We start from the raw sequence: 13,760 nt of genomic DNA, 5'->3' as shown, positions 1-13,760 counted from the left end.
GGATTTCCTTTAAATTTTTTCCAAGCATGAAGTAATTCTGAGTTGAGTTGAATGCATCATATACGATCATTTGCATGGCTATCAGTCTTCTAGTACTTTTCTGCCTCCAAACAACAGGTGTGGGGCCAAACAAGGGTATGGTATATGGTGTCAAATTGTTCTGACAGAAAAATTGCCCCCCAAAACATCCTACTGCTCTCTTACATCACAACTATTTCCAGGTTTAATAAAGTAAAACAGCTTCATTGCCGTGAACAAACTCCACACCGGGTCATGACCCTTATCACTAATTTGACAATTTGTCAAACATTTCCATGTACCACCTTTTGAAGACCGTAATGTGTTTCTCTGCCTCTGGAGTGGGATAAAAAAACATACAAAGACCCTCACATTCCAACCTCACCTGCTTCCTTTTTAATGTTCCTCACCAATACGTGAAAAAAAAAGACAGAATCGTATCTAACGTATGGCTGCGATCCACGTTCTGAAAGAAATGATGTCAGGTCCTCGTAAAGTGTCCGATATACAACAGGAACCTGTGCGCCTGCAACATCCTCACTCACACACCTGGTTCTGCTTTACATCAGTTCCTTTCAAACTACATAGGTTGTATTACATTTATTAAACACTTTTATGCATCTCTGGCTGCGGGACTGGCCCATCTGTTAGCACAGAACGTTATATCCACCGTCCAAGTGTGCATAGAGAGAGAGATGGGATACAGGCGTAACGTCCCGGTGGCTGCGAGACTGATTTAAGAGGCGGCGCTTTTTAGCCGTTCAGATCTCAGATGAAAATGTAATTAAAAAAGGGGGGAAAAACCCCGAAAGAAGAAAAAGGAGGGAAGCACACAAATCACACAGAGTTCAGGCTCGGTGGAATGCACAGGCCTTGCTGATATATGGAGCTGCAGATGTGCGAGTGGCTCCTGAAAGGTGAGTCGTCTGGAACCCAAGTTTGATGTTTTATCTGAATATTACCTAACCCACATGTTCTGATCACTACTTAGCAACGGATGTCTCACCGAACAACACCAAGCCGGTCTCTTCAGCTAATAAAAATATTCGCATGTAACATCGCTTCAGGATCTAAGCACAACTCCCTTCACCTGCTTGAGGATCCTGCTAATGGCAGGTGTGTGAATACAGGTGCGAGTCCAAACAATAATTCCAATTTATCCCAATTCTTTTGTTTGGTTCTGATTTGATTTGGTTCTTTTATTTTTTTCAGTTTATAGACTCTTGTATAAGTATTTCTCCACCTTAAATATTTGGCTCAAAGGGGGTAAATACTTACGCAAAGCTACAAACTAAGTTTTCATTTGAGCGCATTTGAGTGAATTTAATTATATAAATTTGTGTTCAAATATAAAATATCTTCACTCCTACCCAAACTTTTGATGCACTATTAAAATACACCAGGACGTCTCACTGCAAAAGCACAAGGGAAATATCACTTGCAATATTATATTCATTCTGAATCGCTCATTTTTCTTTAGTAATGTGACATATTTATTAGTAAAAAAGGATATTCGGTCCAGTCATATTATCTACGAGTGTAATATTATATGTTAAACGGTTAATATTTTTCCCCTACCCACACAAACACGAGTCACATTGATAAACGTTGTTTGTTTTGCCAACTCTAGCGTTTTTTTCCTTCACTACTGTTTCCTAAACGGCATGCATTTGAATGCGGTTGATGGACCTGCAACCTTTACGTCATTTCTGTTATTATTGTTTGTTTTGTCATCATGAACACGTTCTAAACTTTCCATGTTGATGCTACTACTATACTGTACATAGCTGTAAATATAGGGTACAGTCCAGCACTGTACAGCTTTTATGCAAACCTGTCAATCATTTGGCCATTCTGCAAGGACCTTATCATGGCCATAGATGGACTGTCGTAGTCCTGGGGCCAATCTCAGGAACGCTGCTGGTGCTAATTAAATACTCGAGCTGTTTAACCTCCATTCCATTACAGCATTCATGACATGACATGACGAGGTTTTGCTCATGTTTATAGAGTACACTAAGTCACACTGGGCTTTAACCCACATGAGTTGGAAGCAGTTTGAGGCCAATATTTACAGAAAAACCTTTTGTCATAACCGAAACTAAAGAGGACACAGTGATAAATAGCCTTGTATGATATCTAACGAGCAATCTGTGTGTTTTACCAGATTACTCTAAAATACTTGGAATGAAAATCGCATGCAAAAAAATAAATAAACTGAGCCCGTTACGAGAAGAAAGAATCAACCTGATGACAGCCACTCCACAGCATGGAGGACGCCGGGGACTCGGCTGCTAATTTAATGTGCTATAAATTGCCTGCAGACGGCTCAAATTAATGCAACATCTGAGCGCTGCCAAAGTGGGTGTATCTCATTTGCCGTGATTGCATGTGTCGGCTCTATAATTGCCCGGATTGGTCATGCAATTTTGTGGATCCAGCTGTTTTAATCACCCTCATTTGTTTAATTTGTTTGTCGTATTCCGCACGCCAGCGTAGCCTCACTAGCATACAAAGCAGCAGCGAGGCGGCGCATCCGCTTCCATGCTCGCGAGCTGGAGTTCAGTACCGACTCCGATGCCTCCCTACAACAGTTTGCTTGTTTTCTGAGAATGTGATTCAATAAAAGCACCAGTGACCAGGATAGATCATTTACGCGATTACAGAATGACGGTGTATCTTTACCGATGCATGCAGATGAACATTTACATGTGAGACATCTCATTTATTTACTTTTTGATGAGCTTGGGGTTGAGCCCATTGCGTTAGCCTCATAGGTCCAGAGCGAAACTAACCAAGCAAAAGCCAGACACCAAACATAGCCTGGCTGATTGACTATTTTAGGGTTAAGTGGTAAATTGTGTAATGGATGATAAATGAGTTGATATTAGATCCTGGCTGCAGGGCGTAAGACCATGACACCACGCGATCTCGGAAATAGCGACTGTCAAGTCTTGTTACAACTCATGAAGACGAAGATGGCCTTATTTGTCACAGTGAAATTATTCTCTTCACACATCCCGGCTTGTTCAGAAGCTGGGGTCAGAACAACAGGGTCAGGCATGATATGGCCCTGTGCCCCTGCAGCAAATAGGGCTGAGGGCCATGTTCAAGGGCCCAACAGTGGCAGCTTGAGGGTGTTAGAACTTTTGATTTTCTAATAAGTAACCTAGAGCCTTCAACATTACCCAATGCTACTAGTTGGGTACTAATAGGATCCAAACTTGAATTCTGGTGTTTACCTGACAGGAGCTTGAACCAATTAAAACCAAATTACAACTTCTGAATAATTTGACTGAATCTACTGTATATAAACAGGTGTTTGCTTACTTTCTCATATTTGGGAACTGTGTAAGACAACAATATAATACTATGGAATGCGATGGAATGGGAATTGGAACACAGTTATACAATTATATAATTACCAAGTCAGTTTGCATAAAAAAATATAGCTCATTCTTTTTGAATTAACGTTTTGGATCATTTAAAATCTATAATCTTAGTTCAGAAATTTCAGTTCATTAAAATCTGTAGTATTATATGTAGTAGTCATACAGTATGCAGTAAGAAATAGAAAAATTCACCATTATATACATATATACATATATATATATACAGCCTGCTTATCTTTTTATTTTTTAAAAATGGAGAGCTAGATGGTGTTGTCTAGAACCAGCAGAAAGATGATCTGGAGCCCACATCTCATTTTTATTGGTTGTGTACGAGTTCAGACCCGTGTGCTTTTTACCTAAATGCCTCATGGAGCAGTTTTGCTTGTGCCACATGTTGAGATGCTGAAAGATTGACAGCATTGAGCTGAAGTCTTCCTTTGGAGGAGGGGAAGAAGGCAGGGGTGGGAGTGGGGGGTGAGACAGGACAGGTGTCTCTGTATGCAGTTTAAAGGAAATCTCTGCCTATCTCAGCATGTGAGAAGGGAAAGACCCACATGTGTGTGCCCTGAGGTCTCTCTCTCTCTCTCTCTCTCTCTCTCTCTCTCACACACACACACACACACACACACACACACACACACACACACACACACACACACACACACACACACACACACACACACACACACTAATTCCACCTCTTCCTCTCTCCGTCTGTAACTGTTCATTTGAGGTATGCAGTGTTCAGATGCATGATAATGTGCCCAGAGGAGAAGAAAAAAAAAGAAAAGATCCGAGAATGAATGAATGAATGAATGAAAGCAGGGAAGAGATGCCTTTAAAGCTCTTTTGATCAAGGACACATGAAAAAGAAACGATTATACATGTATAGCTAGTGATTACATACTAATGTGGCAAAGGTGGCAGAGTAGTGAAGCGTGTATCATGCTGACACACACACACACACACACACACACACACACACACACACACACACACACACAAACAAACCATAACAGCAATATCTAAACTCTTCTGTCTAACTATCCACATACGTCTACAATCATGACGCTATTGTATGTGGAAGTTATAGGCAAAATATGTGTTTTTTTTCATATATGTCCATTTCAGTGGTAATATTACAAAATGTGAAAAAGTTCAAAGTGTGTGTAAATGTGTGTGTGTGGGGGGTGAAATATATTATCATTAGTGAAACCGTATAGTGAAACTAAAGATCATGCCTATAGATATATTAGACACATAATTCTGAAGTTGTTATGTTTGTGGATGTGGCTGGCAGAGGTTCTGCTACAGACATTGTAAACTCTACGAGAGTATTTATCTGTAAGCTTAACCCTGACATAGACCAGTACACCCTCATGGAGTGGCATTTGCGACGGCGAAATCAAACCAAGAGACAACTCTCCTCAGTTGTCTTCTCTTATTTCGAAAATAACTCATCAGTACATTCCTTTGACGCGATCTGTCTTTTGAAACTGTCTCATTTGCTGATATGATTTATTTGGGCTCCAGTGATGAATACACAAATGCAAGTCTATCCCTTTATCACACTCGTCTTAAACGGCTTACGTGACAGGAACTCAGACGTGCCACCATATCACTCTCGAAGGCAGCCGGAAGCTGCGTGACAAAGATCTCCCTTAAGCGCAGTATTTGGCAGAATCGACACAACTGTGTTAGTTTAAGAGTTAAATCACAGTGTTTTGGTGATTCACAAGATTCCAGCACCTGATGACATTCAGAGTGAGCAGGGAGGGTTTCACTCCTAAACCTCACACGTCCTGTCCTGTCCCGTCCCCACTTCCACTAAAACAGACAAGTCTGATTTTACAGCATTATTTTACAGGCTACAACATTCCACTGGAACTTTACAATGTATAATTTGTGTCGTGGGTGTGCAGTCCGTCTTAAATTTATTGCTCTTTATAGACTGGTGCCCTCTAGCATCTCAGCATTCCAGCAATATCAACCATTTCAGAATCTTTACAGCTTCTGTATGTACTTTTGACAAATCCATAAATAAAACGTCAAGTGAATATGCAATTACATGAGACACTTTGTTGATAAACAGTCTCTCAAAAAGAGGACATGATATTTAGCATGGGGTTTGTAGCTCCCATGTCAGGTGTATTGTGTCTTCACTTTAAACAGCACCTTTTCACAGAAATATATATATATATATATATATATATATATATATATATATATATATATATATATATATATATATATATTAGGACTGTCACAATTAATGATTGTATTAACGTGCGATTAAAGCATTTATGTCTGACCATTTTAATTAAAAATATAAATACCGCACATTTATTCACACATCCTTTCTTTACTCTGATAAATAAAAAAAAAAATCCTACTAATAATAATTTTTTATTATTATACACTTGTTTTACTGATGCGCCAAGTCTCAAATCAAGCACCAAAATCCGCCATGATGCACACATCCGGCAATTAAAACCGTCCATGTGGAAACATATAAAAAAGTTCTACTTGGTATCCTGATGACTTACGTAATTTAAAACACCATAATTACTTTCTAACATTTACAAAAATATTATGTCTTCATGCTCTACGTTGAGTTTGGTTACACTAATAATAAACTGAATAATAAAAAGTTTGATGCTAATTAGAGTAAGATACAGGATGAAACGCAAACTATATTTGTGTCACTTGGCGTGATTACAGTCCTACATCCCTTTTCAGTATATAATGCTTTTACACACTGAACTGTTATGTAAACTCAGTTGATAAACTAGTCATGTTTTTGAACGGGCTTCCGCCACTCTCACGCACACCAACACACACACACACACACACACACACACACACACACACACACACACACACACACACACACCATATACATCTTTTGAAAAACAAACGCACACAGTGTATTTACATATAGTACATATATTCATGTAGTAATGTTTTTTGCCGTTCTTCATCACGGCCCTAGGTTACTCCACTGCACAGAGGCTGAAGTGAGGAATAAAGTGGCCCCACAATTCCATTTGCGAGTGATTTCGGCTGTTGTATTTGCATACCGGCGACAGTCTTAAGCTGTATTACATGCCAGGGGAAAGTGTTGGAGGAAAAGCGGCTATACATCCAAAGTGATGAAGTGTTTAAAAATGTGCGAGAAGCAGACTCATGGCAGCGCGCACTGTGGGATCATTAAGTCAGCTCGGCTTCAAAGTGCAAACGCAGGCCTGAGAAAGCCTATTAGCAGCCACGGCAAAGCTGAACACGCCACTAAACGCCGCGCTGCTTTCATGTCTCCTTTCACCGATAACGCCATATCCGTTTAAGATATAAACAGCTCCTATTGAGCGAATAAATTAAATAAACACGTCGCATAAATATAAACAGACGTTCCTTGAGGTAATCACATAAACAGAGAATAGACACCCACATGGAAAGCTGTGAGGAAGAGCTGACAGAGGATGTGTTTCTGATGTGGGGTTTTTTTTTTTTTTTTTTAATCTTAACCTACTTGAAAATATTTCTAAATAAATCAGAGAAAAGGTGCACTGTTTGTGCTAACAAAACTTCTCAAGACATCCAGGATTTTCTTTGAGAAGCAACAGTTTTATACTGGCCAAGATGGGAAAATTGTTCAATTGTTCAATTGTCCAGTTTATTTTTTTATTATTTTATTTCAGAAATCCTGAAATCTTGTTTTTTTTTTTTTAGCTTCATAAAGCAATAAATTAATAAGTTCTGAACTTCCAGCCAACTGGAACAATATATATTCCTTCATAGTACAGTAATAAATAGAAATATTGCGTTTGGAGTGGTATATAAACAAAAGAATAAACACTTCAGAATGTGCTGTTACGGAAAAGTCTTCAGCTTTGGGGAGAGTCTCCATTGGTTATTTTGACAAAAAATATAGTTTATATTATAATTTATACAGTTTTGTCTAGCACGCAAGCTCCGATTTAGATCCATGTACAATTTTCCTTAAATGATTGATACACCTGTTTTTCTTTTTCTGAAAACTTTCACAGTCAGGGTTAAAATGAACATGTTTCACGAAGGCAACATGGTTAGACACCAAACAAAAAAAGGTGCGATAGAAGTATGATAGACACACAAATACACACAAAAATGGAAAAAAATGCTGTATTTTGCTTTTATGTAAATGATCACCGATTGCTTTGGATGCTTTTATTTAAATAAAAAAAATTATATTTATATTATTATTCTTGAATCGTTCCATTAAATTTTTTCTTCAAATTGACCTTTAATTGTATCATGTCCTTTAATCAAATCTACATTCATTCCATTTTATACCAATACACATTTAATCTGCAAAATACGTTGAATCATAAATCTACATATAACACACCGTATCGCATCACTGATATGCAGCTTTATAGCTATTAATATCACTCCTTATCCTGTTCCCGTCATGTTGTCGCACAACTGTGAGAATCAGAAACGTGACCCTGAATGGAGGATACAATAGTGGAAATGTGACACCGTTGTGTGTCGGAGGATGATGTCTGTCCATCCAAATTGTATCATTGAAAATGTAAAGCGTAAAATATGTCAGTTTCCTGAATACGAACGACAGAAGCGATACACATCGTATTGGCAGCGTTTAGCTAAACTGATGACCTTTATGAGCACCGGGTGCCAAAGTTCACGAGCCTGGGGCTCGACGTGCTTCTTCACAGTGGTGTGTTGGGCTGATAAGAGTCGATTTGACCTTCTATTCACATCACACACACACACACACACACACACACACACACACACACATCACGGTGTTATGGGATATCTCAGGAGTGCTTCTATTATGTCTGTACATTCTTCTTTTGCTGGAACAAAGTATACTGTATTATATAAGGCAATTTATACTGTAAGATATTCAGGAGGACGTGTGAATATAAATGCCATATGCCATAAAGGTAAAAGTATATACCACTTAATCATTAAGGCAAATGGGGTAATTAGATGAATTGGATGGAAAATACAGAACATGCACTATAATGATAATGTACCAGCTACTAATAGTGTGCGATTGCTAAAGTGTACAGTTTGTTTTTAAAGATTTAAAATGAAGATCCGTATTAAAATGCTATCCAGAAACTAAAGTAGAAATATTTAATAAATATTTGAAGGGAATAAAGACATCACGGTTGTATTTTATATCATTTACAGCACAAACGTTTATGGGTTTTTTCGCTGCTCGATTGGTGGTGAGCATTCGAAGCATTTCTTTTTCCTCTGGTTTTATTTCACTTTTACATATTAAAGAATTTTTCTGTGTTGGACAGTGGAGAGTGTTTTGGGGTACTACAAGGAAGCTCTTTCCCTAGGAGTGCAATCTTTCTTCTTTTTTTATCGTTTTACAAATAAGTGTGTAACATAACCTTAAACCTTTAAAAATATCAGTCTAATGTTTACTGATGTTTCAGATTAATAATATGATTGAATATAAAATCTATAATCTGCTAACAATCCGGAGGTTTGCCCAGTCAATCCTAATACAGCTTCGCTTTTTAGAATGATAATTTCTTGCATCAAGGTGCAAATCCGTTCCACGTCTCGAGCGTCATTATGGCTTATTTCCTTAAACAAACATTGTTGTTGCTGAAAACAGAACGAGGCGTTGTTCTGCCGCCATTTAGTCCCGCAGGACTTTACTACTATTAGCACCAGAGCAGTAAAAGTCCACTCGGTGCAGGTGTCCCAGGGGTCTGAGCACCAAGGGGTCAGCGAGACGAAGCTTTGCTTTACTGTCACCATCAGTCTTCTATGAGACGTGTTAGAGAGAGAAGGAGGAAAAAAAAAAGGCCCTCGGTCCTAACTGAGTAAAGGAGCCCAAATGCGCTTACCAGATGTTACTCCTGATGGATCTGCACTCTGGATTATGCTCTTTGCCTCTTGCGCTCTCGTCGTGGAGGCAGTTTGTAACTTCAACAGATGGGAAGTGACATCGCACGATGTCAGGAAAACTTCGAACGCGGCCTAATTAAAATCATGTGTTATGTATGTTGGTCTCACGGCTACACAAAAGGGCATCTTTCATCTCCGGTTGGAAAATGTGATATCGTCAAGGCGTTTTATTTTTTCTTCCTCATTTTTTTTTTCTTGACAAAAGGTTACATAGATGACATTAAGCTCCTTGGACATTTTTGATTGACAAAGTGACCTTTAGTGTTGGAGGGGGAAAAAAAGAGATAAAAAGCATCCAATTGTAACAGATTTGTTCATATTTAATGCTGGCTTGGAATATATTTCTTAGTAGTGTTTATTTTATATTAAAAGAACAATATGCACACACACACACACACACACACACACACACACACACACACACACACACACACAAACAATCATTGTTTTCCCCCGTTGGACAGTTGGAGATATTTGCAGACCCGTTTGCAGATTCAGGAGGATGTGTGAATACAAATGTGAGGTTTCTAAAGCAACAAGTCAACAGTTGTTAAGGTCACATGTTGACAGAATCCATTTGAATTACTTTCAAACGTTCGGTCCTCAAAAGTCAGAGCGATCGCGAGTGTACGCCTCTGTCTGTAAACGCTTCACGTGGAGGCTTTGTGAACAAAAAAGGCAAGAAAACATTCAATATTTGAATATTTTACTAATCATTTAATTATTCCACCCACTTAGTAAAAGGGATTAGCGCTAGTCTTATGGTGAACGTAGCAAAGAGCTACTTATAAAAAACAAACAAAAAAACAGACAAAAAAAGTTACATACATTAAAGCGAATGGAGTCGATGCTGAACGGCTAATATCGTGCAACGTGTAGGTGGTGTGATTTACATTCCTACAGTTGACGCTGGGGACAGAAAATAAATAAATAACCGACAAATCGCTTTGAAACTGCGAAAACTGCAGGCATGTGAAACTATGAAACTATGAATAATTGGCAGAGAATGGTGCGTTAGCTTGGATTTGCAAACTCAGAATGCAGTTTATGACTAATTGTGTTAAGTGAAAATAAACTGGCACTTTTGTTCCCAGGATAATTAGGCTTTTAATGTTTGCTGGCGTGATTGTGGCTCTTTTTTTTTTTCAAGTGAGCCCTCTAGCTTTCCCAAAGGGAAGTGTGAGCGCAAGTGTGTGTGTGCGTAAGGAGGAAGCTGGAGGAAGATACAGTAGTTGAAGTACATTTATTAGTGTGTAACTCTTTGTAGTGAAGAATAAGCCATGTATGCTTATTAATTTGTCACTTGCATTGCTTTTTTCCCCCCTTGAGACTGAGACTGCGTTTTAGGAATGTTTTAAAAGAGAAATACGAGAAGCCAATCAAATTTTATACAACGCTTTATAAGCTACTAAAACACACACCGCGGTCTTGGTAAATAAAGCACTGTCAGTGTTTATTGTGTTTTTTTTCCATGTAAGAAATCCAACATCCTGTCGTCTTGTATCATTTAAAAATCTTTTTTTCTTCGAGTAGCAGTGATGAGAATTTAAGATAATAATTGTATAATTTCAAGCCATCATTTCATTTCAATCTGCAGTTGGATTAGGAAGTTCGAACTTTCAAAATGACCTCGTCAGTCAAAACCAAAATATAGGAAAAAATTAATAAATAAAAAAAAATGAAACTGAATTGAGAACCTACTTTTCTGCATCTTCCTGCTGAACATGTGTTTAATAAATTTAAAAAATTTTCCATTACAAACAATAGACAGCTCTTACGTTTTAATCACAAAGTGTTAAATTAGATTCATACAATAACATGAACAAGATCTTTGCATTTGAGTTTCCATAAAAACAACCGAAAATTCATTATACAAATGATAGAAAATCAACACAGAATCTCAGTTCGAACTTTTCCCCTATCTCATACCTGGTTATATAAAATATATGGTTCAGTTCTTGAATCTGATTGGTTAGGACGTGTAAATTTTCTGGAAAAGCTTGGACAAAGTATCTGTGTTTAAATAATAAACCACTCACATAATTTGTGTATATTACTAATACTAATACTAATATTACTATTACTACTACTACTAATAATAATAATAGTAAAGAGACTTTTCAGAGTTTCCAGTGTCAGTGCTTTCAGTCAGTTGGTGTTCAGGATATTGGGATAGTGTTCAGGATAACTCTTTCTGGATTCTTGGAAAACATGGAAGCTGTGTTTTATATCCTCAATTACTACATAAGAGAGGAAAAAAATCACAGAATTGAACAGAATTTAGCTTGTCTCTAGAATGTTGTCTAGGACGTTTTGGGAAATTGTACAACATCAGAGTGGTATGTCATTATGTATGACCGTACAAATGACTCAATCTAATAACTGTAAGGGTTTCATAAGGTTTGTTTTCTCGAGACTCCGTTCTGACCACCTTTTCACAGCCGTGCCTTCATCCTGGACCAAGGATTTCTCCGTTTCTCTTTATCTCTCGGCTCCCGTCGCGGTGCCAGGCCACGAGGGTAATTGGACTCAGTTATTCAAAACATCTCTAAATGTGATTTAAATGGCGAGGATTTATTAGCATAGAAGGAAACCATTAAAACGGGGCCGAGAGAGAGAGAGAGAGAGAGAGAGAGAGAGAGAGAGAGAGAGAGAGAGTGAGGGGAATTCCGTTTGGGGAGAAGAGATGCAGGGGGTTGGGCGGGTTGACAAGAGTGATGGAGGGACGGGAAGAGAAAGGGAAGGGAAGGGAAGGGGAGGAGAGAGAGCAAGGGGAGGGAGGGGGACAAGAGAAAGCAATTATTGGATGTAAAGGCCATGACCAGAGCTCCCGCCGTCACTGAGAAATCAAATCTGTCAGCAATTAGGAGAATCTCAGGGGGCCGGACAGGCCTGGCCACTGGACAATAGGGGTGCTGAGACAGAGGAGAGGAGAAAAGGGTCCCGGGCAATTATAAGAGATGATAGAGTAGCTTTATTTATCCAAACAGCAGGTTACGCTCACATTCAACCTCTTTTGTCACTTGTTGCGCCTCTGAATGGAGCGCCACTTCAACCGAACGCTGTTCCACCCCACTCGCATTGTCCGAGCAGCTAGTTCCTGAAGTGGGCATGTTTTTCAGCAGGCTTGATCTCATTCTCCCGCACTCGCCCTCAAGAGCCGATCCCTGCGCTTTACATCTGAAGCTATTTATAAGGAAAAGAAGAAGGGATAGCGGTGGAGGTGGGGTGCCCACTTTTCCAGCATGTACTCAGTATCAAAGGGCAGTGGCTCTTTGAATGGGTCAAAAGGTCCTCATTGGAGAATAGAAGACGAAGAAAAAGGAATTAGAGGTCGGGAGCATTTAGCCTTCAGATAGGTGGCACTGCAAAGGAGTTACACCATGACGTGATGCGACGAAGCTCTGTGGGGTTTTTTGTTTAGTTTTGTTTTTTTGTTTGTACCACATAGCCGCTCTCAAGTGGAAGTCTCGAGACGGCTTATGTTTTTTCCAATCGTTGTCGTGTCAGGGTATATGATTCATTTCCCACTTCATTATCCTCGGTAACGAGTGCAGCGAAAGTGCCGGCAAACGTTTTGTGCTGATGTGGGGAATTTGAATGCATCGCTTTGTAGAGTTTGTAACTCTTGACCAGGTCTTTTTGTGAACTTAATTAGTTCTCTAACCACTGGTGTAGAACCGCATCCGCAAGGAAACAACATGTTTGTCGTGCATTTCTAATTCTAATGAACTAAAGCACGCGATGAAAGGATTCCTTCAGCCTTTCAAAAGCTTCAAGAATCAACTCTTTCTTTTCATTCGAATGAATATTATTTTACTCGAATCATCCAGGAATTTCATTACTTGCTACACGTCCCGTTCCGTATTAAACTTATTTCCAGCACTTATTGCTTCAGGACAGTTTTAACATATGGAATCGTCTCACTGATGATATCGATTAATTGTTCAATTATTTGCCGTACATTTGTAATGAAATGAAAGAATATTTAAAAGCAATTCTCATTTAGGAAAAAAAACACAAAACTGATGAACTGTAGTAAAATGTGGTTCATTTTCGAAACACTGACAAGTGCATTAAAAATGAAGGGAATAAAACTTTTTAATTATTTTTTCTTTTAGAATATTAATAAAATATTCTTAAAAGAAATGAAAGAAAAAAGCAAGTAGGATACTATAACATAATATTCATTTATCGTTAAGTTTTTAGGCAACACTTAATTTAAAAAAGTACAAAGTTCTTTTTTTTTGCGTGTTTAATATGAATTTAAAAAGTTGTACGGTAATCATAGTGGGTTAAATTTTTAAAATAAGTTTCCGTAATTTTTTTAATTTCTTGGTCATGTGATCAGATGCAATTGATACCCTACGATGTACTTTTAATAATGTACAGTATAACTCATTAATT

The sequence above is a fragment of the Silurus meridionalis genome, chromosome 2, assembly GCF_014805685.1.
Source record: "Silurus meridionalis isolate SWU-2019-XX chromosome 2, ASM1480568v1, whole genome shotgun sequence".
NCBI lineage: Eukaryota > Metazoa > Chordata > Actinopteri > Siluriformes > Siluridae > Silurus > Silurus meridionalis.
This window is presented reverse-complemented; position numbering follows the sequence as displayed.